Source organism: Mastomys coucha, unplaced genomic scaffold (assembly GCF_008632895.1).
Source record: "Mastomys coucha isolate ucsf_1 unplaced genomic scaffold, UCSF_Mcou_1 pScaffold20, whole genome shotgun sequence".
Taxonomy (NCBI): Eukaryota; Metazoa; Chordata; class Mammalia; order Rodentia; family Muridae; genus Mastomys; species Mastomys coucha.
The window spans coordinates 93,187,309-93,212,697 of record NW_022196903.1 but is presented as its reverse complement, the minus strand read 5'-3'; the positions used below and the strand labels follow the sequence as shown (position 1 = coordinate 93,212,697).

Here is a 25,389-nt window from a genome sequence, read left to right as displayed (position 1 = left end):
GTGTGTTTTGACTTAACTTGGACTTGAACTGATGAACCACGTTAGGGGTTGAGAGTATTTGTTTAATCAAAGACTTTCTGCATCTATTCTTTTTTTTTATTTCAAGTAATTTGTAATTAACTCCAACACCCTGTGATAAGATATCTTTTGTTTACGATTTGAATATTACAACACAAAGAACTCTCTAGAAGCAGGGAGATGTTGGCACACTCCTTTAATCCTAGCACTCAGGCAGGGTCAGGCAGATTCTCTGTGAGTTCAAGGCCAGCCTGGTCTACATAGCTAGTTCTAGGACAGCCAGGGTTACACACATAGAAAACCTGCCTCCAAAAACCAAGGAAAAAAAAAAAGAACTCTCTAGAAGAGAGATTTGGCCTGAGCACATTTGGACTTGACAGTGGCCTCCATGGAACCGTTGATTTTCTCACATATGCTTAGGTTTTTTTGTTTTTTGTTTTGCTTTCTCTTGATTTGTATTTCTGTCTTTCCAGTGACGGAAGGAATTGTATTTTTATGTTCAAAGCCAGCTCAAGGTAGTAGACATATTACAGTATTCCATCTTAATGCAAGTTACTAGTCTTCTTACTAATGTTAAAGTAGATGCAAATAATCCCTCAGTACAGGTCCCAAAAGAGTGGCTACTAATCCTGGGCCCTGGTTGCTTGCTCCGTCCTTTCTGATGTTCCATTTTCCCTCTCTTGTCAGCTCTTAGTTGTGTGAATTATGTAACTTCTTCACAGAAAACATGATTGTTAAGAATTAACCTGGCCTCGAACTCAGAAATCCACCTGCCTCTGACTCCCAAGTGCTGGGAGTAAAGGCGTGCGCCACCACTGCCCGGCTTTCTACAGAGTGAGTTCCAGGACAGCCAGGGCTATACAGAGAACCCCTGTTTCAAAAAGACAAAAAACAAAACAAAACAAAACAAAGAATTACATGGCTACCTCTGGTGCTGTGGCCAACTTCCCCTTCCAGGTTCCAGCTGGGCAAGTGAAAAATGTCCGCTCCTTCCCACCTCAGCATCTTAATTTCTTTTTTTTTTTTTTTATCATCACAATTAATATGGCTCTTGTTCTCCTGGAGTAGAGAGCCTTACTTCAGCCTTGTTCAGGCGTTTGAATAAAAATATAGGTTCACCACCCCCATGTGAAGACAAAATAATGTAATTTGTTTACCACCTTGAGCTGTTTACTACAGACTGGAAAATATGTTTTGAATTTTAAAGTGTGAAAAACTAGCTATCAAAAAAGCTCTCCCTTCAAATAAACATGTTTGGAGAACAGGACACAAAACAAAATACTTTATTATGATAAGCCTAGCCAATCAAATATGTTTACCACAGAAACCTTATAAAGGACACAGATGGCAGCCAGCTCTGTGTTCACTTGCCTGTCATTTCAAGCTCCCTTGGGCCTTAGGGACAGGGACATTACCTTCCCTGCCAGCAGGCTGCAAACCTTAGGCAAGCTTGCTAGCCTAGCTAAACCCAGCTTGTCATGGGAAAGGGGGTGGGGTTCACACTTTGTGGTATTGAATTGGATCATGAGCGGAGGGTACTTGTGAAAGTGAGCCTGAGATCCTTGTGTTTTTTCAGTGGCCACTTTCTCTAGTTTGGCTGCCAAGCAGGCTTGTGGGGGCTCTTCCTGGCTCCTGCAGGAGCCCCAGATGAGCATCACATGTGAGGCCCTCTGTGCCCTGCACTGTTGTGTAAGTAGTGTGTAAACTATGAATCATAATCTCCTGTCTCACACTCTTCTCATGAGGGAACTGTAAAGCTAAGATGGGAAACCGAAGAATGGACAAAGGCTTCCCTGGTACTCAGTACTCAGTACTCAGTACTCAGGGCACATGGCTTTCAGGATTCTGGGTACCAGAAAAGAGCTCGAGGCAGCGCTACCTGAGGGGTTAGTGGTGGGTGTCAGCTTCAGAGAATTAGTTGGAGAGGAGTGACCCAGCTAGAAGTAGCTCAGTGGGAAGCTGCTAATCTGAGGAAGGTTTCAGGACTTGGGGGTTTTAGAGGTAGAGCAAGCTTGTGGGACAGTCAGACTCGCACTTTGACCATGATGTCAGATGTGGAAGGGAGTGGATGAGATTTTCGTGAATGGAATGAACAGATCTTTCACTGCTATGACAAACACTCATGAAGTAAAATAAAGCAGAGAAAATTTATTTTAGCTTATGGATTCAGTCCATGGTCAGCTGGCTCCATCACATGGACGGCAGATGAGGTGGACAGCACAACCAGGAGATTGTGGCCAAACCAACCCTCACCCCCTGACAGACAACAGGAAGAGGAGATGAGCCACATCCTGCCCCCAGTGACATCCTTTCTTTAACTTGGGACCTACATTTAATAACTGCCAGCAATACCATCTTAATATATAGCCATCAAGGGATTAACTGTTAAGACAGAACTCTCAGAATCCAATTACTTCTTCCAAACCCGTCAGCACAGATAAGGGAACAGCTCCATACATGGCACTTGTGCAGAGTTGGTGCATTTCTTTGAAACTCAAAGCAACAGAACAAACCTGTAGTGTTGAAATAAACATTATTCCAGTTTTCAGACACAAGAGAGCTTCCAGGTTACAGCCACTGAGTGGCACAGCCAGGCCGAAGCAAAGTCAAGTATGCAGCTGGCTCTCCTGGATTCCGTACTATAAACTGCTTTGAAAACGGACTAAAGCTTCCAGGATGAGTAAGTTTGTAGTCACTGAGCACACAGGTCTTAGTGCCTCATTCCCTGTCAGACCTGTTGAGCCTTGACCTGGCTGTCAGAAGAAGGACCATCTTCAGGTGGCCACCTGAAAGACAGCAGATAGACAGAAGCTGCGAGCCTACTAAGAAGATCCCCAGGAGATGTATCTAGTAGGATGAATGCCTTTCACATTGGAAGGTAGATGCTGTGGGGCTGAGCTGGGGGCAGCAGTCCTTGCATGGGATCACAGGAACAAGGGGTTTTGTTGGATCCAGGCATCACAGTGTGGAAGAGTAGTGGAATCTTCCTGTGGGACCTCCAAGGAGACTGAGAAAAGGGGGGACATTAAATTAGCTTCGGCAGAGTCGTCAAAGACTCCGGCTCTTTCTCCTTTATTTGTGTGATGGGGAGCACATGTCGTCATAAAAAGAGGCACATGTTATGAGGAAAAGAGCCAAGACTTGCTTCCACTGGGATGCTGGTTGGGGGTGGGAGTGTGAAGAGGTACAGGGGGTTCTGGGAGGGTGGGATGCTGTTCTGGCTCTCTGAAGACAGGCTAGGTTGAACTTGGAGTTTCTAAGAAGGCACAGCTCAGGTAGGGATAGAGGCAACAGCCTTCAAATTTCAGAGGGAACATCCTGCATATTGTTTTGTGTGTGCATGTAAAGAGAGACATAAATAAACCAGAGCAGTTCTGGTTAAGCCTAGGTAATGGAGAAAAGTAATTATGGAGACGTCATATTCTTCCCTCTGTCTAATTAATCTAGAGGGTTTGCTTAAAACCTTGTTTTTGAGCAAACATCCCAGTACATCCTCTGATGAGTTGAAAGAATTCTTTGTAGAGTTTACAGGAATAGTGATTGGTTCTTAGGAACTTAATTGCCCCAAGTATTGGTGCCATGGCCCATCTGAGTAGGTAAGGTAACAGTATCCACTAGGGGACCAGAACCTCAGGGACCTCTGCTTACTGGGTGTTCAGAGCACACCTGAGTTACTGTCGCAGCCTTAAAAAGAGCCGTATTATTTGTTCCTCTCCTCCCAGCCGTCTTAGTTGAGGCAGATTGGCATTTTATTTATGAGCTGACAGCATGGCATTTGTGGCGTTTTTTTTTTTTTCTTCCTCTTCAGCCGAGGTGCTTTTTGAACTGGGTTCACTGTTGTCAGAAAGTTATTCACAGGAGTGGTGATGGAGCCTGCTCCGCCCACCTCTGTTCCCTTTCTATTTTGGTGCCATTTGCAACAAAGGAAACGTAAATTAGTGCAGGCTTGCAGCTCTGGCAGGCTTACTTCTCAGGTTGTGTAAGGGTTTAGACTCATGGGCCCACTCCTGTAGCACCTGGGGACAAAAGGAACCGGTCTGAAACTAAGGAAATGTCCTTGGTCAAGGGGCTTAAGGTCTTCTCACTTCAATTCCATTTCTACGTTTCATGAAATCCTCTCACTATCTGGTTGGATTTATAGCTAACGATTTGGCTTGTGTGTGTATACATGTTTCTATTACATGTGCACAAATTTGTAGATTTTGCATTCGTAAACCCAGGCTGTATTTGACGGGCAGCATACTGAATGAAACTTTTGAGTCAAGGGTTAGAAGGAAGGAAATGGATGGCTTGTATTTCTTGTAAAGCGGAAGGGACAAGGGGAAGGGTCCCAGCCTGTACAGGGGAGACAGTAATTGGTCTGGACTGCCAGGCTGGAATTGTGTGTGCTCAGTCAGAGAGGAGCTTAGTCAACCTGCAGTGCCCAACGGGGACAGAGCTAGGGGAATGAATGTCCTGTCTTCTTTTTACTACAGAGGTGACACCTGTCATTGGTTAAACCCAACTAGAAGCCAAAGGTAACCCTCTGGACCCAGACCAGGTTGGGAAGTGTTGGACAGACAACCTGGAAAGCCAGTAGATTACCACCACTGTGTCTCCTTTGGGAAACATCTTTGCATATTACTCTGCCATGCTCTCCCCGCTGGGCCACTCAGAAGAGTTCCAAATGGAAAGCAATCTCTCCTAGTCTTCCGCAGGGATATGTAGAGGGGCACCTAGCTTCACAGAAGAGACTCTCGTCAGGAATACCATGGTTAATTGAGAACTTTCTAGAAATTCCCAGTCCCTGTGTTGGATCAACCTTCTGAATAAACAGCTAGGACCTGTGCTTTAGAAAGCCCCATGTAGACCCTCTTGCTTGATCAAAATGGAAAACCACCCTGGAGGCTTCTGGACAGGGCCTCACTGGAATGGAAGCTTGGAAATACCTCATGCATGAATTCACTGCTTGCAATTCTGCTGGCCCCCCAGTCCTCCCTTTCCGGATAGACTGTCTTCAGTAGAAATGGAATCCTGATTACATGCAGACCTTGGGGGAGGCAGGCAGTCAGTGCAGCCAGGGGCCTTTCATTTCCCTCTTCTCCTCTCAGCCAGAGCCATGCAGGGCGTTCCCGGGCAACCCAGGCTTTAGGAGGTTGTTTTTGAAAAATAGATGCAAACCCAGCCCGAGCTGTTGTTGTTTTCCCGGTGCCTGGCAGTGTTTGGTAAACAACTTGATTGCCGGGTCCTGGCCTCCAGGGAACCGCAGCTGCTCTTCCCAGCTCCCTGCAGACTTTTGTACCAAGCAGTGATTGCTTCAGGGGAAAATAAACAGGGAGAACAAAACAAGAAAACATCCCTGTTGTTTTGTTGCTGCCTCTACCTGTTTTTCCCAGAGCTGTTTTGCAACCAAGGGCCCTGGGCTTTGGCTCTTTTGCTTTAAAAAACAAACGAAACTGAAAAACAAAACAAGGCAGGCTCCCACGGGCCTCCCTTCTGTGTGGCTAGACAGTGGCATTTGGAAGTAGCCACAGGACTTGCAAAGCCTTGGAAAGGACTTGCTGACCACTGCCAGGATGCATGCATTTTTAAATATGTAAATGGAAAAAGGAGAAAGCTTCATTCTTTCTAATGACCCCCAGGGTGGTAATCTGGCTTTTCAAATCTCTAGGAAAACAGATTGAATATGGCACAATTAATGTTTGAGCACTTCTAGGCTCTTTCTAAAATATTTTAATGGGCTTTTAATTTATTGCGGCTCTTGATTAGCAGGTTGGAGCCCTGTTACAGCTGACCTCCTGGGCTCAGGCCTCTGTGGGGCTCTAGGAGAATGGAAGAGAACAATGCCTCTGAGGCTTACAGCCAAAACTGCCCAGGACTGAGCTCCAAGGGCCTTGGCCAAGGGCTCAGGGAGAAGAAATCCAGTGAGCTGTGGTTACCTGGAGTGTCTGGTAGAAATGGAGGATTGGAGAAGGTCTGTGTGGAGGGCAGGGATCTGCTTCTGAAGCCACTGCCTCAGTCTGAATGGGCTGCCCCTGGCTTCTATGGCTGTCATACTACACTGTGAGGAAAGAAGAAAAATGGACGCCAGTGGGAAGCCTGGGACTGTGGTGTGCATGTGCGTGCATTCGTGCCAGCATGCTTGAGTGTATGTGTGCATACATAGACATGTATATTTAATTTTTTGAGACCTCCCCTTTGCTCTGTGAGTGCATTTGTGTGTTCCTCTCCACCATTGTAGCATGCCCCTACATACTGAAATAAAAAAGAACCATCCTTGGAACTAATGTTCTTTCAGCTTGCCATTAATCTCTCAGACTGTCCTTATAAAGAAGTGATAAGTTCCCTTTTTTGTCTGAAAGGCTCTCTTTTCACCTTCTGTTTTGAAAGATAGTTTTGCTGGGTATACAATTCTAGGTAGACAGCTTTTGCCTCTGGGCAGTGTTCTGGATAATTTATTTGGATATCTGTCTTTCTAAGGTAGCTGTATTTTTTTTTTTTTCCATTTCTGGGGCTTGGAGCAGTTAAGCGTTTCAGTTAGTTACAGAGCTAAGTGGAGAGTTTCTATGTCGGACGCTCAACAAATCATCCCGAATCCAAACAGAATTGTCCCACAAACCACAGTGGAACTTGGTCCTTTATTTTTGGGTATTCCCGGTTACTCTTCTGCATTTTAAGTGCTGCAGGCCAGAGTTGCTGAGTCAAGTCCCAGGCTGTGGCTTGACCCACAGGTGACTTGACTGGAAAGCTGCCCCAGTCACTTAGGGCCCTGTCTGCTTCGCTGGCCCCTTACTTACTGCCTAGCCTCAGGCCCTTTGGTAGGGATTTGGACTTATATCCCAGTTTCTAATTCCTTCTAAAACTCACTGAAAACAGTTCCTTTAGAAAGGAATCCACTGACCAGAAACTTCCTGTGGTTAACCCCTCCCAGTCTGCTGTTCACTGGCACTCACTCCGGGCTTCTGAAATTGTTCTAGAATCAAAGACAAAAGAGTAGCTTTAACCTTCCTTTGCTGCTGCTGCTCCTTCTCTTCCTCCTCTGCCTTCTTCTCCTCCCTCTTCTTCCCCCTCCCCCTCCTCCTCTTTAACAATTTCGGGAGGAGAGAAGTGCTTTTGTTTGTGACAGTGGATGCTCCATATGCCCTGCTGTGTGTTCTGTGTGTCTGGTGGTTGTGGGTGCCTATGCTTCCTATACTAAAAAGGAGGTTTCCTCGGGGAAACCTCCTTTCATGAGTGAGTTGTCTTCCATGAGGTGTCACAGCCAAGACTCAGCTGAGCCAGCCTGCTTCAAAAGATTCTGTCAGGCTTTAGGATCTGAAACTTTGTATTTGTGAAGTGACTTGAGAAAGTATACATTTCTCAAAATAAGCTTTACAGAGCCCAATCACTGGGATTCTCTGGGCCTTGGTATCTATATTAGACATTTTATAGTACAAGTCTTATTTTATGTGTATGGATGTTTTACGTGCATGTGTACTTGTATAACTTGCATGTTTGGTGCCTACACAGGCCAGAAGACGATGTCATATTCCCTAGAGCTGTGGTTACATATAATTGTGAGACACCACGTGCATGCTGGGAATCAAACCTTGTCTCTGAAAGCCCAGCCAGTTCTCTTATCCTCTGAGCTATCTCTCTGGCCCATTTTCATTTTATGAAATGGAAAAGATAACTGTGACTTCCCTCGGACGTCACCTACCTCGATGGCCATCAATAGCAGCGATATTTTAGGAGATGCTCATTTACTGATTTTAATTTTGAGCCATTTGTTGACTTAACATTTGTATGGAGTGCCTTTTTTGTGGTAGCACTTTTCTTGGAGTTTTGAAGTGATGGACAAAGCCTTTATCTCGTGGGGCAGATAGTCTAGTGAGAAACACAGGTGAATAAGTGAGGCAAAGATCTGGAAATAATGCCAGCAGTTCTTGAGGAGGCAAATTGGACATTATGGTTACAATATGTAGGAGGTGGGCAGGACAGTCTCGTGAAGTGGCTTATGCTCATAATACTCAAGAGATGATAAAGACACTTCCCCCACCCCCCCACCCCAAATAAAGAGTAGACTAGTAGGGTCTCAGAGGACTGGACTAATAAGGTCACCAGACCTGTGGCTCATTTTGAGCAGAAGGAAGCCCTGCCTTGATTATAGTGAGGAGTTGAATTGGTAGTTTAAGATCATATCAGGGAATTTGAGACAGCAGATTATGTAGGGCTCTTTATAAACTCAGAGAATGAGGGACCAGTCTAGCATATGATTTTTTGGGTATGTGAGGTAGAATCCATAGTTTTGGGAACCTCTCTAACTCTGTGAGATAGTTTGAGGGACTCAAGGATATTTGTGCCAACAGGAGTCCAGGACTTGTCATTTGCTTTTAGTATGGTCGACCGTTTGTAGTTACTGTATCTTCTGCAGTCTCATGGCCCGCTGTCTGCATTTTGAGCACCTTTCAATGCTACCTCCAAAGGTCAAGAGGATTCAATGTGGAATAGGCTGAGACCCGTTTCTCTGGAGTTGGTGCTGTGGTCTGGGGAGGAAGGGAAGCCACTTGTGGACACCCAGGGAGTGATGAGCTATTGACTGCCAGTGCTCAGTCCAAGGTCCTCACGCCAGAGTGAAAGTCTTTCTAAACGCTTGCAACACTCTGCCCACAGCCCGACGTTGGTGTTGATGGCAGTTGGATTTAAGAGTGATTCATGTCATAAACCTCTTAATCATGATGTTTAAAGGAGAAGCGAATAGTTGAAGTTCCTTAAAAATAATCATGCTTTATGATGGAGAGGCAAAGAACAGTAGAAGGAGGTGGGTAAGCTCCGGTTAATACCTGTATCCGCAGTTGAGCACTAGAATCTCAAGATGTTAAAAGGCTCTCCAGGGCCATACGGTTGAACAGTGACAATTCTGAGGGCAGACTTGAGGCGCCTCAATTCAGTACAGTGTCGCTTCTCTCTCAGTGGAAATACCTATGTGAGTGTGATCCTTGTAGAACTCAGGACCATCTGAAGATGAAAATACAATTACTTTACATAAAGTATCATAACTGTTCCTCCCATTAGTTTTCTTTTTTATGATTATTATCATCTCAAATGATTTTAAATCATTAATTTTAACATTTTTTGCATGATTTTTTCATCCTTTGGCAAAGAGTGGTATCTAACAAGAAAAGATGCTTTTATATCTATATATGATTCAAGTTAACATGGTTTCATATTACCCAGATCCTTTCTGGTAAGACATAGTGCATTTGAAATTCTGAGCTATTTTTTTTTAAAAAATTATAGAATGCCGAGTGGTGGTGGGGGCACTCTAATCCCAGCATTTGGGGCGTGGGGCAGAGGTAGGTAGATCTCTTGAGTTCGAGGCCAACCTGGTTTGCAGAGTGAATTCCAGGACAGCAAAGGTTTCATAGAGAAACCCTGTCTCAGAAAAACAACAACAACAACAACAAAAACTACAGTTAAAAAAAATAATGACCCATGTAAGGCATTGAAAGCCAGCTTCCAGCCCCTGCTTGTGAGCCTTGCGCTTGCTGCACCCATACTGTCAGAATGGAGCTTCCTCCATCTCTAGAGTGGTGTCTGTGTTGTTGTTTGCAAGTTTAAGGAAGTAGTGGTTTTAGAAGTCACATCTTAGTTATGTGTAAAAAAAATATTTTTATGTTGCAGCGTCCCAGGAGCATCTGCTGACTATCCCAGCTTCCGAGGGAACCCTTTCGGCAATGGTGAGGGCTGCGCTCCCTTCTCTGCCTTGCGGTCAACCATGAGCGGATGGGTGTGATGCCTGCTAGCCTAAAGGGTGAGTGAAAGTTGGTGACTACTCTCTGGCCAAGTCACAAGCCAAAAAGAAAAGAAAAAAAAAAAAAAGCAAGCAAGAAGGAAAGCAAGCCCATGAGGACAGCAGCCCATGGGGGGGGGGGTTGGGGGGGGGAGGGGATTCCCAGTTTTAGAGCAGGGACACACTGTGGTGTTGATCTCATTGTTAAGCCCTTTGGGATAATTCCTAGTGAACTCAGAGGAAGGACAAGGAGGAGCTATTCTCACTTACCTTTTGGGTTCTAATAAAACTCTGAGGTACGGGCACTTGAAATTTTGGAGCACGTGTACGTCTCCACGTCTGAGTAATTGCCTTTTGAGTCCTGTGGTAACGATTACTTCCTCTTGAGTTCGAGTTTCCTCATGGAGAGCGTCCCAATCCTCAGCCCTCACATAACATTATAGCCAAAAGGTTGTAATGTTTGATCTCTCGGCAATTTGCTTAAAACTGGGGACTTTTCCCACTGTCACCTGCCTCATCAGGTCATTCGGTGTCATGTTAGAAGGAACATGATGTTTTCCTGTTATATATACTTTCCATATTTGATATGATCTACCATGTTCCTCAGAAAACATGCTTCCCCTGTAATAATGAATAATTGTGACTTACCCTCACACCCAGTAATTTATTGAGGGAAAGATTTGTGGAGAAATGTCTGACATCTTGTGCTAATTTTGTCCTTGATAGGGCCAGTGTATGGGAGCAACTTATTGACAGGTATTTACTGAGGTACTGAGAGCCATTGGCATAAACTCATCTTAGGAATGGAATTGTATTCAAAACACAGGTAATGGGAAGAAGCATAATAGGGCAGAAAGAACACATATTCAAATCTAACTAATAATTAACTGATAGGTATGTAATCTCTTGTGTTTGAGTCCTTGTATTCTGTACAAAGTATGGTAATGGGTCAGGTGCTGTCTGTACTAACAAGGTTCTGGAAGTCAGCTCACACCCTCTTCATTTACAAACAGCACTGCCAAAGCCCACTCAGTCTGAGCCAGCTACTGAGGTCCCTGGGCTTCTTTAGGAGTAGACACAGGAATTGGTCCTCAACTTATTCCTCTTGCCAGGACATGTCTCCTGGTGATGAGTGTCTCTGGAAAACACTGTTATGCAACCAGGTGCTTGGGGCAGATTGTTGCAGATTTTCCAGTAGGGAGCGTGTTGACGAACCTCTCTGGTTTCACATGACATTAGATGAGACCCACTGTTTAAACTGTCCTGTGCTGCAGAGGCCTGCTGGCTTTCCTGTTTCTTATCAGACCGGCCATACTTTTCAGGGAGAAAATATCATCCTGTTACTGTCTGTGCAGTAGTTTTTCTTTCATTGTCAAGAAGTAGGCAAATAATCAATGATAAACGAAAGGTGGGGATGTTCATGGTACAATTAAAAAATGCCCAATGGAGTCATGGGGTGTTAGACCTGATTGAGATCATGGTGTTGGGGGTGTCCCTAGCCAGGTCTGGGGTTCCCTTGCTTACAGAGGGCTTCCAGTGCAAGAGGCCTTTGACAGGCTTTGATGCATGGGCTGTAGAGGGGGAGCAGGTGGCATACATTAGGCACATGCACAGGTGGAGTTGAGAATAGAACTTGAATCTGTCGGAGCAGAGAATTCATAGAAATGGCTGGAATACTGAAGTTCTTGAAATGTCCCGGAGCCTAGCCTTTTACTTGTCACCCCTAACTTCAGTACTGAGAGTCTGACTCAGTCTCACTGTCATGAAATTTGTCGTACGAAATTGAACAAAACCACATGAATTGGTATACTGAATATTATTTTGCTCGTCAATTTCAGTTGTTAAGACTATCGGAAAAATTAGTCAAAAGGACTATGATGGAAAATGCTTCTTTGAGAAAAAAAAAAACTACTGTTAGGCCATATTGAATAGCAGTGTAGGTTTTTATAACTAAGGAACTAACTGCTTTGTGTTTCTTAGACTGCAGTGAATGTCCTGTGGCTGTGTTTTTAGTAAGAAGTAGAGGTCCTGTGAGCTTGAGCATTCGTTTTGATACATCCGTTCTCTCCTGAGTTTACTTCGATGCCCAGCAGAGGAGGAGTTCTCTGTGATGGAGTAACTTGTCCTGCCCAGGTGCCCCACACCTGAGGGCCGGCCAGTTAAGCCCTTTCAGAGTCAGCTCATTCATAGTCTTACACCTTACAGTTTATTGAGTAACCAAAAGATAGCTGATCATTTGGAGTCTTTAGTCTCATCATCAACTCTTGTTCTGAGTGAAGCATTTCCTGGAATCTGTCCTTATGGTGAAGCAGGTCAGAGCCACAGGGGTGGGCGGTTAAAGTGGCTCATCACCTGCCGAAGTGCAGCTGGGGAATGAAACCGAGATAAAAGGTTTGCACATAGATCATCATAGCAGAATTGTTAGGGTCAGAAGATGGGTAATGTCCTGGATCTGTGTTGTCACTGAACAGTGCCTGTGACACAAAGTGAGGCAGTCTGTCTATGGTCTGTGGCTCTTTAAGGCCCCCACTCACCTGGCAGACCTCTGGGTTGGTTCCTGTTTGCCTGGTGTGAGCATGAAGCATTAGTTAATGTCGTTCCCTGTCTGAGGCTTGGAGTGAAGAGCGGCTAAGTCTGTTGCATATTTAATAGGCAGCTAGCCATGGTTATTAATAAATGTGATAATAACAGTCTGGATTTGCATAGTGTTCCTGAGAAGATTGACGAGGGATGGCAGAGGTTCTGGCTTGTTTGTCAGGCTGTGCTCCGGCCTTGTATTGTCCCTACCACTAAACTCTCTACATGTCTGGCGACACTATAAGCATCACATGATGTGTGTGGTTTGTTCACATTGTTCGTGAGGTTTCTATTTTGTTTTGTTCAGTTTGTCTGTGTGTGTGTGTGTGTGTGTGTGTGTGTGTGTGTGTGTGTCTGCCTATCTTTCTGTCTGTCTATGTAGGGGGCCAGAGGACAACCTCATAGGTCAATCTCATACAGCATCTACTTGTTTTATGAGACTGGGTCTCTTCCTTGCCTGGAACTTACAGAAAGGACTAGTATTATTGAGTCTGTTTCTACCTTCCTAGAGTTAGGATTACAAGTGCAGCTTTTATACATGGTGGCTGGGGACCTCCACACAGGTCCTTAGGTGTGCATGGCACATGCTTTACTGACTTTGTCCTCTCCCTAGTTTCAGTTTCTCTTTGATCTTTCTCATCACATTTTTAACTTTAGACTTGCAAAGAAGTAGAAACTTAAAAGATACAATCCCACCTCACTTCAGATCAGGCCAGAGGCTGTGTACTTTGTGAGTCTGGGCATCCTTTGCTTTTTAAGTAAAACTTAAGAACAGGCACATCCTTTCCCATTCTGTCTGTTCCTTCTTCCCTCCTTCCCTCCCTCCCTTCCTTTCTTAGTTTGTTTCTTTCACGAATTATTTAGGGAGGGGGTCATGGCCATTCAGATTTCAGGAGAAGATTCATGCAGCTTGCCAGAGGTCTGAGAAAAGAGTGCAGGCTGACATTCCTTTCTGGGCCACCTTGGGTTGCAGCATGTCAAATTGGGCCAAGCTACTTGGTTGTGCTTAAACTTCCAGTTTGCGAAATTTTGACTTTGAAAAGTAATTTTAACAATTTAATAAACTATATAATATGTTTTATAAGCTGGAGAGAATGATCTTAAGTATTTTGGTCTCTTTCATAACACAATGAAGCTAATATTGGTAAAAATACAGATCTTCGCTCATGCCATAAAGAGAAGCGAGATTTAATAAGCATTTATAAGCACTGGCAGCTGCCTATCAGATTGTATAACTTGGGCTCCAGCATGCGGAGACAGTGTCAACTTAAATTTTATCTCCCCAGTATTTTCAACACGTTTATTTTGTCTCTCTCCAGTCCCTAACCTAATACAAGTAATGTAATTGGTGGAATATTTTCCACACAGCTAATTGGCTAATGGCCAATGATAGAAGCCATTGTCTGGCTTGATGAAGATCAGAAATTAACATGACATTTTCATGGAAATAATGGAATATATTAGCCACGCATTCCTTCAGCATGGACAGTGTCCATCCTGTCCCGCTCACTAGCAGAAGCCGGACAGCCGTGAAGGATCTTGTAGCCTCACGGCAGTGGCCAGCCCACCCGTGTCAAATGTGCCGTTACATCCTTCAGAAGGAACCATGGAGCTCATGAATGAATTATTCCGTTTGTCAATTAAAAAAGAAAACCCACCGACTACTATTGTAAGATTAAATTCCAATTAGAAGATTGTGTTTAATTCAGAAGCTGTAACGTTATTTTAATGAATTCTGTTGGAAGCGACGGTTTATGTGGAATAAATTTATATGGTGTAGGTAGATATAAATTCATAGGATAATGTTAAACATGTTACTTCATATATATTAGCTGGGAAATTTATTTCTCTCTAGTTATGTCCCCGAGGAGGTGGCGTCAGAGGGAAAAACATAGCTTCAAAGAAAGAACCCTTTCTGATACTTGCTCTGAAGCAGCCGTTTCTCACTCACTTAAAAAAAAAAATCTGTTAAATCTCAGCATTAACTAAATTTATGATTCTTGCTGTATGCTATTTATAAAATTGAATATAGGTTTTTATGATATAGGAAATTAGGCTAGGAATGAGAATATGACCCAACTTTGTAATAAAGGAGATCTGCGTTTATATTGCAGGTATTTCCCATTCCTCGAGAAACCCCTGGTGGGATTATATAAGCATTTTTCTGGACATACTAATTTGCTTTAGAATAAACTTTTAATCTATTGGTTAGTGTTTGTTCATTTGACACCAACACGCACCTCTTGCCTAAAACAAGGATTTTATCATTTCCTTCTCGTCCCTATGCTCATGGCAGACATTGGGATCAGGTGTTAGTCTATGGGAATTTTCTGCCCACGATCTTGTAGGTTATCAGCTCACCATTTGGGAAATCAGAGATATCGTCATGTGCAAAGCCAGCAGCTTTAGAGGAGTCTTTCAAGTTGCCCTTTGTTTGCCCAGTTCACCCTTATTGGCACACAGTCACTGAAAGCCTTCCTATGCCATGTTCCTACGCTTCCTGTGTCAGTGAGGGCCAGGGAGGTGGCGGAGCATTAGGTGGGGGTGCCAGAACATGTAAGCCTAAGGATTTTGAATTCAGTCCCTGGAACCCACCTTAAAAGCTGTATGTTGTACCCTGCATCTACAGTCTTAGCATCCCTACAGTGAGGTGGGAGGCTGAAGTAGGATTGCTTGAAAGCTTGCAGGCAAGTTGCCCTGGTGCATGAAGTGCAGATCAGACGTGGCTAGAGAGGTCCTGTCTCAACAGGCTAGAAAGTGAGAACCAGCTCCCGAGGTTTTGTTCCCTGACCTCCACACGTGTGTCCTAGCATGCTCAAATGTTAGCAGTGTTGATATTGAGCAGTTAATATATGAATGCATCTACATGCATGTATGCATACGGATATATTCTGGATGCTGGGGATTAAACTATGCTATGTGAGCTACATCCTCAATCTGTTGTTTTTCCCAGATAGTGTTGCTCTGTGCTGGCTTCTCCCTTCTCACTCCTGAGTGTTGCCCACACCCTTATGGCCAGAGGCTTTTGACAAACATGCCTGCACCTTGTGCCCTGAGTCTGCTGGGTAGTTTTTCTTTTCTTCTGGTTTGGGTGTTTTAGATGAGACACATTGTGAGGTGGTGGGGTTCATTTGTTTTTAATTTCTGTTGGAGAAGATCAGCAGGGGGTGGGGGGGGCCTGTTCTCACCTTCCTTTCACCTATGTGTCAAGCCTGGCTCTGACTTGGTGAGGAAGTGGAGCTGTGAGAACTGGTGGGTGACTTTCATTCTGCCAGCACTGACTTTCCTGAAGGGCAGGCACCCGTAGATGCCAGGCGCTGACCCCGTGGGATAACTCTCACATCTTCCTTTCACGTGTAAGCCCTGCTCATCAGTAAGCTGTAACGCTGAGGAGGAAGGAATTCAGCCTTTATTTTTTACATGATGCCTTTCATGATGTAAAATTCTAGGAACTTAGACTATATCACACATTATTCTTAAAAAAACACTGTGTTTTCTGTTAACTTGGTTGGAGTTATGTGCAGAGGCCACGAGAAGGAAATTTCCATCTCGTTTCATATGCAGGCTGCTGAGCTGCCTGTTGAGAATTGCCATCATTTTAATTCCTTCTTAAAGAAAAATGAGCAATTATCACATTTAAGCTATCATTTAGTTAATGTACATTTTAATTTCATTTCAGTGTGCTATGTATTATTATTTGTGTTGATTATGTCACCAGAGCTCTGGAAAGCAATCAGAGGTGAAGATGCGGTCTGGTCACCTATCAGCCCTTCTTCAGAGGGTAATTCTGTTGACCTTGGCCAAGGATGACCAAACCCCTAGACCTCTGGCCATGTTCTGCTCTGATGGTGACTCTTAGATTTCTCCCTGCACAGTAGGCTATGCAGTTCTGTCTGATTGATTGGAACGGGCTCATGAGATGGAATCTTTGTATCCCTCCTGCGTTCTGTGAGTTTAGTAATGTTTGTAAGAAATAATCATAGCAGACATCCATTAGACACTTATTTTTCCCCTGCACTAGCTTAAGTATCACATTGGTTATCTCATTTACTTCTAACAGCACCTCTGTGTGGTGCATATTATCATTCTGGATTTATTGTCAAGGCAGAAGTGGAGTACTCAAGTCCCACGCATAGAATCACAGAGCATCAAAAGTGGTTTCTGCCGAGGCTTGGGCCAGGGTCCGTATTGACCTAACTATTGGGCACCTGCTATGTTCGTTCCTGTTCTAGTAGGTTTCATGGCTATCCAGGGTTTTTTAAATGCTACTTCACAGGGAAGATTGTGTAGTTTATCTTTGAGGAAAAAAATGGACTATGGAGCTGGAGAGATAGCTCAGTGGGTAAGAGCACATGCGGTACAAGTGTGAGGACTGAGTTCAAGTTGCCAGTGCCACCTGAAAAGCTGAGTGTGACTGTGTGCTTGCAGCACCATGAAGTCTAGGTTATTTGGACTTGTTCATTTCTAGCCTTGCCTCTTGTTCAGTGACCCTGTCTCAAGGGACAGAGGCAGGGACTGCTAAATATCCTCCTTTACGTGTGTGTGTATGTGTGTGTGTGTGTGTGCGCGCGCATGCACGTGCGTGTATGGCGTACAAAGACATGGGATGCAATGAATTTGAAACTGAAGCTTGTTCTGTACATGAAACCCACGGTAGGAAGGAGAACAATTTCTTCCAAATTCCTCCCTGCCTCCAATATTTCTCATTTTCTAGCCAAGATCCTGGCCATGGGCTCAGTGTGGAATGCCTTTCTGTCTGTCAGCATCCCCTGGAGCAGCAATGCCTAAGTGTCTGGACCCCAGGAACATAAACATAATAGGAATATTAGCCCAACCCAAGAGAGAACTGGTGTTTGAGGGAAGGCCCTGATGTGAGACCTTTGTGGTGGTGGGAAGCCTGAGTGTTGTATGTGACATTTAGGCCACATGTCCATAGGCAACGGGGACGTCTGCTCTTTGGATGGCTCTGCAGTATAGGCAGCCAAGACTCGTTCCAGGAATGTGTGGGATTTTGTACTATTTTTAACATCAGGTGCACTTGGGTATTAATAAGGGAACTTTTCTCTATATAGTTCTGAAAGTTGCAGACTAGGTTATATAACCGCAAGTGACACACCACTTGTGGTTTCTCTGCACCTACTTGGAGAAGATGGGAAACTGAGGGGCAGCAGGTTGCTATTCCAATGGCTGAGAGCTGTAAGAGTTTTTACAGCTTTCTAAAGTCTTGGGCCTCTGTAAGGTGTGTGTGTGTGTGTGGGGGGGTGTTGCTTATTTGGTCGAGTCCTTGCCATGAACATATGAAGATCTGAGTTTGGATCCCAGAATCCACAGAAAAATGCCTATACTGTCTTAGTTTATGTCTATGATTCCAGTGCTAGGGAGAGGTTGGGAGTGAGAGGTTGGGAGTGAGAGGTTGGGAGTGAGAGGTTGGGAGTGAGAGGTTGGCCCTCTCTGGCTGGCCCTTCTAGCCTGATGCGTGAGCTCCAGACACAGAGAGAGCAAGGGGGAGAGCAACTAAGGGAAGTACTTTACACTCATTTCTGGCTTCCAAACACATGTGTCTCTGCCCTAATGTGTCCACCCTCTGCATGTGTATGTGTGTTTGGGGGTGGGGATGAAGCCTTACCTAGCACACTTGTTGTTCTAGTGGTTGATAAGCCAGTCATGGGGTGCAGCATGTCCTTGTAGTCTGGTCCCTTCCCCCCATAGCTGCCGGGGTATTGGATTTACTAGAGCCTTGAGGTTAGAAGCAGTACACCAGGTCAGCCCAGTCTTGAGTTCATTTTCTAAACAATGCAGATACAGTGGTTTAGCCTGGTACCCGAATATTCTGTGTCTAACCTGCCCAATAACAGTAGTTGGCATACTAGGCTAGCTGTGACCGGCCGAGGGTTATAATACTTGTGTTAGAGATCTTCCTCTAATAGTCCCCTGAATCATTTCATAGTAGCTAAAGGAAACCTAAGCTTGAAACTCACCATTTTCTCTTCTCTCAGTCTGTAAGGCCTTAAATTAGGGCTTTAAGTGGGGGGACACTGACATAGATTGTCCTTTGAGGTAAGATATTTATCAGGATAGTTATAGATAGGTATGGGTAGACAGCAGGTTTGTGGAGGCTCTGAGGAGAGTTCCGGCCTACTGGGTGGTGTGGGGATTCCCTCTTGTAGACTTGGTGAGGTATCTGCAGTTTCTCTTCAGCAGTGGGAATTATAGCCAGATATGAGGATGGAGAGAGAACCGTTCTGTCAGGGAGCATGGTGTACTAGCTTTGGTCTATAGGTCACATCCTCCGAGTACTTGAGGCCACACTTTTCAATGCTTTTGACCTGAGAACTGCCCAGGAAAGGTGTTAAGTTTATATTGTCAGGTCCACAGGTTTTCTCAAGAGAACTTGATCACTGACTCAGACTGGACAGCGACCTCCCTAACAGTGTAAGCCTGGCAAACACACTAGTCTCCCTGAAGCCTCAGTTTGCTCATATGGCAAGCGGGGGAAAGGTTGTGTGATGTCTTACTGGTTGTGGAAAGTCTGTAACCAAGTTATGACCTTATGACCAGGAATATGTGTTTCTTGTAACTATATTTCACCTCGTGAGACATTTGCAGGTTTTCTTTTATCCATCAGGATCCTTGCAGGTGGAAGGGCGAAAGCTCCAGGTTGCACTATTTGATGATAAAATTCCCACTTTCTGAAGTCTCAGAAGGTGCTTTTTGTGATTGAAAAAAAAATTTTTTTTTTGAATCGGTGTTAGAATTGTTACATAGATCTTTGAAAAAAGCATTCTGTCATAAAAGTCTGTGTGAGTTGACATGTGTAAATATGCAGGTAGGCAGTTTGAAGAAACGTGTATTATATACTGATCAATGTGGTGTCTTCTCTGGGCCATTACACTCAGTCATTTCCTGTCAATCTCTTGGCGCTGTTATAATCAGTCTATGGATATGCATATTAAGATATAAGGAAGTTATTGTGCATGGGTGTCAGCATCTTTTTAATTAATAATGTTGCTGCTTTAAAAAGGTGTCAGGCTAGCTTATTTGTAGGGTGGTTAATAAATAGTCTACAGAATTGCACGAGAAGGTAAGATGGCCCAAGCTCAGGCTGATGGAAAGTGAGCGTGGGTAGCTCGGAGTGCACTGGTGTGTGTACGCCCCAGTGAGCTAGTTCAGAGGGTGAGGTGCTTGCTGTGAAAAATCTGATTGATGATCTGAACTTGGACCCCCCAGAAGCCAGGTGAAAGTCAGACACATCAGTGCATGTGTGTAATCCCTACACTTCTGTGGGAAGACAGGAGGCTGAGACAGGAGAATCCAGAAGCTCACAGTCTGTAACCTGTGGTACAGGGCAGCAAACAGCTAAGAGATCCTGTCTCAGACAGGATGGGGCAGAGGACAGGTACCCAAGGATGTCCTCTGACTTTGGCACTATGAATGAAAATCAGATCTGTTATGTGGATGAAGGCAACTCTGGCTTCTCTGTCTCTGTTAGAGAAGAGCAGTCCTTTTCTAGAAATAACAAAAGAATGATTGATTTAAGTTCATGAGCTGCCTGGGTGATTACAGCTGTTCCCCTCTGGCACCAGGGAGCAGTGCAGCAAGGGCCATATGCAAATGAGTGGGTGTGGCTAAGTTCCAGTCAGACTTATTTATAGACATCAGAATATGAAAGTCAGGTTTTTTTCCCATGTCATTAAGGAGTAATACTCTCTTCACTTCGTCCACATCTATTTATGAATAAAGCTGCATGTCGCTCATTGGGAGCAAGTGGGATTTGGCCTGAGGTATGGCCAAGACCTAGTCTAAGAGGTCAGAGAGTGCCCAGGAATCTCAAGATGCTGTTATTTGTAGTTGCATACAAAATTACTCTGTGTGTGGGTGGTGGGGGCGGGGTGTTGGATGCAGGTACCACATTGCACATGTCTTGAAGGTCTAAGGACATCTGGCAAGAGTCATTTCTTTCCTACCACAGGGGTCCTCAGGATTGAACTCTGATTGTTAGGCTTGGAAATAAGCACCTTTACCCACTGAGGGATCTTTTGAAACCCCCCTTTTAAAATGTGCTCTGTGTTTGCATGTGCAAGTGTGCATGTATGTACACCAGTGTAACACAGAAGACCACCCTTGGTGTCATCCTCAGGTATGCCATTTACATCCTACAAGACAGGGTCTCTCATTGGCCCAGATCAGCCAAGTAGGCTAGGCTGGCCAACCAGGGAACACCACGTTGCTTCTTCTCTCTGCCTCTCCAGCGCACAGCACCACACTTGGCAGTTTTGTATGGGTTCTTGATGGGAGAAATTCGCTGCAAATAATTTTCATTTTGAGGTAAGCTGCCCTGTATAGGTATTGATTCATTTAGAGTGACATTTTATGAGCCTCTCCTCCTTTTTGAGGTAGAAGCAAGGCTGGGAATGGATAACACAGTGAGAGAGAAGCCATGGAAGGAGCAGGACGTTAGAAACCGTTGTGTGATCTGCCTCTATTCCTTTCACAGCCAAAACGTTCTAGAAGCCATTGCATATCACACCAGGAGAGTTTATGTTTCTTAGTAGATGCAAATGCAAGTTTTAAAAAAGAGAGGCTTACATATTATTTTAATACATTCAGTATATATTAAATCCGTGGCAAAAATAGAATTAGCACATCATCTCATTTCTCAGATAATATTGCTTAAATGCAATGTTTAATAAAAGTTTTAGAGGTTTTAAGAAAACAGAATTATTGTTCAAGTGGTAGGTAGTTGGCCATAGTAGAATTGTCATAGTGAATTTGAATAGGGAATTTTATTTTTAAATGACCATTAACATATATTTTGAGGGAGCTAGAAAGATGGCTCAATGGTTTAGAGAACTTACTAATCTTGCAAAAGACCTAGGTTTGGTTCCTAACATTCACATGGTGACTTACAACCACCTGTGACTCCAGTTCCTCTTTAGGCTCTGCGGGTTTATACATATATATAGTAGATATAACACATGCACATAAACACAAATGTGCATAGAAATCAATAAATACAAATATAAATAAAGCTTAAAAATGTATTCTGAGTAAAGTAGCTCCAAGGACAGTAGTTCATGTCAGGTGAAAAAAAAATTATATAGGATAAGAATGATGAGAAGAGACTGGAATTCTGGGTAGAAGTTGGCTTGGGCAGAAGCTGTATCTCAGTGGTAGAATTTGTCTAGCATTGTGAGACCCCTGAGTTACACATCCAACTTCTTAACAATGAATACCAACTAAGCATGGTTGGAAGTTGCCTCAGATCAGAGTTCTCCCTGGTTCTTTGCTGGGTATTTCAATGGTTCCTCTAAACTGGTGAGAAGTCCAGGTAGGGGGGATTGGAATGGGAAGGAAGAATTTGTAGACATTTTTCATCGTCAATTCCAAGGGTAGAGCTATGAGTGAGAGGAAATGTTCAAAGACAATCATATGTGGCACCATTCCCCAGACATCCCATTCATAAGGGACAATGGAAGCCTGCCAGAGAAAGAAATGGAGAAAATCAGAGAGTAGTTGAGAAGACCGTTCCTCATCTGTGTCATAGTAAAACTGGATTGGACATGCAAGGGAAAGTTTCTGATTGTCAGCCATCCAGGATTTGTGAACCAGTGTATTGTTAATGCAGTCAGAGAACAAACATCCGGAGACAAGGTGAGCCTCTCTGAGACAAACTGAGTTTTCACACAGGCCTTCATTGTAATGAAAAAGGTAGGGAGTGGGAGAGAACCCTCAAAGGTGGTTGTGTACTGACAGCCTTTTGAGATTACTTACCTTCTCTTTGTTAAATAAAACACAAATGTATGCCAGGATCTAGGGCCAAGATGTGGAACCTTTAATAGGAAATAGCCAAGTGTGGTGCTGGCTGACGCAGGCTGTTAGTCTGAAAGCTTGCCTATGAATCCTATAACAGTCACATCTCTCTGTACCTGAACTTACTTTTAAAAGAGAAGTTTTAGGTGATTGTGGAATGAAAAGTGTGCGAATGTACAGAAAACACAGAGTTGGCATAGAGTGTATTCTCAGCAAATAACAAGTACCTCATAAACTAGCCCTAAAGCTTAGCAGCTTGACCTAAATTTCAAGAAAGTGCATTGTAGTCAGTATGATAGTCTTTTTCATTCTCCCCTCTAGGGTGTTCAGGATGTGAAAGTATGTGTCTGTGTCTGCTTGCCTGTCTGCCTGCCTCTGTCTACGTCAGGTGATTATTACAGCATTCATAGCACACTCAAAGACCCTTGTAATGTCTACATTCAGTGTGAGGATGAATCTCATAGCTTCTCTCTACCCCATGTGAATTTTATGCTTCAATCTTGTGTGGACCTCAATGTATTTGAATAACTGGGTATGGTAAACTTGAATTTTCTTTTTAAGACTTACGTTTATTTGGGGGTGTGTGTGTATGTGTGTGTCTGTGTGTGTATGTGTGTGTGTGTGTCTGTGTGTGTCTGTGTGTGCATGTGTACATGTGCTTTTGACCATAGAGGCCAGAAATTAAATTCCCTAGATCTTGAGTTATGGGTGGTTGTAGGCCATCCAACATGGGTGCTGGGAAACTAAACTGATACTCTGGAAGAGTAGTGAGAACTCTTAACTGCTGAGCCAGCTGTCCAGCCCTTGAATCTTGGAGACAGGTTATAGATGTACATCTTTGGCAGAGCCTTAGAGCTAGGAAGTTCTTTTAAAAGCTGGGCTCCAGTCTGCCACCAGAAAGCCTCCTACTGATTCTTTGTGTTGGGTTCCTACAGATGCTAGCTCCTGTACATGATAACCTGTTAGCAATGTGAGGTCCTTCTCGGATCTTCTGCAGGCTGACCGGACTTTGCCTGCTGTTCCTGTCCTGTGTAGGTTTTTTGTGTCCCAAGACCATCTCAGTTGCATCTCAGGGTACCAGCAGATTTGTGTGCATATCATTATTGATCTGTAATTCACTTAAAGGTACCTTTTTCTGGTAAAACCATCTTCTGCATTTGGAAGTGAAATGTTTTGACTATCCTTAACCCACTTCCTAAATTTCAAATCTGGGAAACTGACATCCAGAGAGTCTGCTGCTAGAGTCTTAAATTCCCTTCGAAACTCCGGTTGCTGGACTAGGCTTGTCTTTGTTTGAAGGCAGGCACAGTCTTAGTGATAACCATGAATCTGGTCCCTCATGTAAAGGTTCAGAGAATGCCAGTCAGGGTCCCGTCCTTTCTTCCCAGTCAGATCCTTCATGGTCATGACAGGAAGTCTGTGAGTATCTGCTTCTTGTTTCAAGATGTCAAAAGCAATGCTGCCTGGGTTGAGTTGGAGATTTGGCTTAGACAAATTCAACTGGAGTGTTTTATCTTACTTGATTTCTTTCTTTTTCTTTTTTCTTTCTTTTGTTGGTCCATTTGTTCATTCTTTTGTGAATGTGACCAGAGCTGTTTATCATATATACTTAAATTGTATAATTTCTTCATTCAGCCTAAAACATGATGCCATTTGTGATATCTTTTGCTTTCCCCTTTGTTTTAGTGCCTGAAAATTGTACTCGTAATACAAAATAATCTCATATTGGGCATAGTTGATTTTTATTCTTTGAAACTGTTTGGAGCTATTGTTTTAAAGCTTCTGTCATCCTCAGCCTCTTCTCCCTGACACCAGGAATGGTTGCTTCATTTTCTTCCAGCTTCTTCCTTGTGGCTTGCCTTCCCCTCCATTCAGTCCCAGAGAGGAAGCCAATGACAGTGATAGCGGCAGTCGGAAGATTTCAGAGTACATTTTCGGGCATGTACAGTATCTTGAGGGATGGCTGGGTGCCTTCTATGATACTTAACACATTTCCTGAACATGGAGCCTCACCACGGCAACAGCCATGTCACATGATACCCCAGTGACACATGTGAGGTGCTGTCACAGCTCATCCCAGGTTGAACGCCTGTGACTCATTGTTTCCACTGACACAGTGACTACTGTAACTTGCAGTTGGAAGGTTCTGGGCTTTTCAGTGCCATTACTGAACACTGACGCCCATGGCGCATGGAGGGCTCGAGGAAGGGAAGCGTAAATAAATAAGCGTGTGCTGTAAACATTGCCTTCATTAGCTTTGCAGAGAAATACTTGTTCATCAGTCAACCTTCTTGCCACTCACATTCTTTCTCTCTCCTTTGAAAAGCATATTTTGTTGCCAACACCTTGGAAGCTTGAAAATGATTTTTATTTTTAATCTAAGCTACATCCACGTCTACTTGGCACATGTAACAGGAGAGAGTTCACGGTGGCCCCTTTTAGTATTTATTTATATTCTTCACATATAGCAGATTTACTGATGAAGGCATGATTCTGGGAATATTATTTTTCTCATTGTGAAATATATAGAATCTATAAATCAGAGTCAAGGTAGTGTGTAACTATTGCTCATATAGGGGCCTGAAGGTTCTATTATATCAAAGGACTGTTTTAGAGGCCCAAGATGGATAGTATTTTAACATATTTTAATTTCTGAGTGATTCAGTGAGTGATTAAAAAAGTTGATGTGGAATCTGGAAGACATTAAAGAGATGTCAAGGACAGACGGGTTTTGATTTGTAGCCTAATGAAATGTTTTCCCAACTTTTAAAGATTTTTTTTTTCTCTTTTAGTAGAACTTTAATCATTTGCTTGTGTTTCTGGCATGGCAAGGTTATTCCTGTTTCTGTTCAGTGATGGATCCAAAGTGAAAATGGGATAATTTTTAATTAGCAAAATTATAAATTCCATTTGCAGCCAAATGTTTCTTGTCTTGTATAAACTGTGATGTTTCACATTTCCCCTTAATCATTTTGGAAAGTTAATTTGGGAGATCTGCTTCAGTTGGTGTTGTTATATATGGATAGAGAGTCTCAGTATTAGAAATTACCTTGCAATTCTCTTCTTCTTGCGTGGTCTGAATAAGCATTGTTTCAGTGGGATGTTACCGGTTGAGGCTTTATGGTCATGTGCGGTGGATGTCGTCATCAGCCCTGCGGTGCAGATGCCGTGCTATGTATCACAGGAAAGCGGTATTTCCTTGGATGTCAAGAGCATCTGTGGTGGGGTTTGGT

At 43.7% G+C, this 25,389-nt stretch overlaps 1 protein-coding gene across 7 annotated transcripts in view; it reads left to right on the top strand.

Annotated features, from left to right (window-relative positions):
• The window catches only part of Foxp1 (forkhead box P1), a 600,509-nt gene that overhangs the window by 80,056 nt on the left and 495,064 nt on the right, over window positions 1-25,389 (top strand). For all 7 annotated transcript variants that reach the window (XM_031382737.1, XM_031382735.1, XM_031382736.1 and 4 more), the window contains one exon: window positions 9,661-9,790. The gene's annotated coding sequence lies outside the window, so the exon portion shown is untranslated. The remainder of the gene's footprint in view (window positions 1-9,660; window positions 9,791-25,389) is intronic.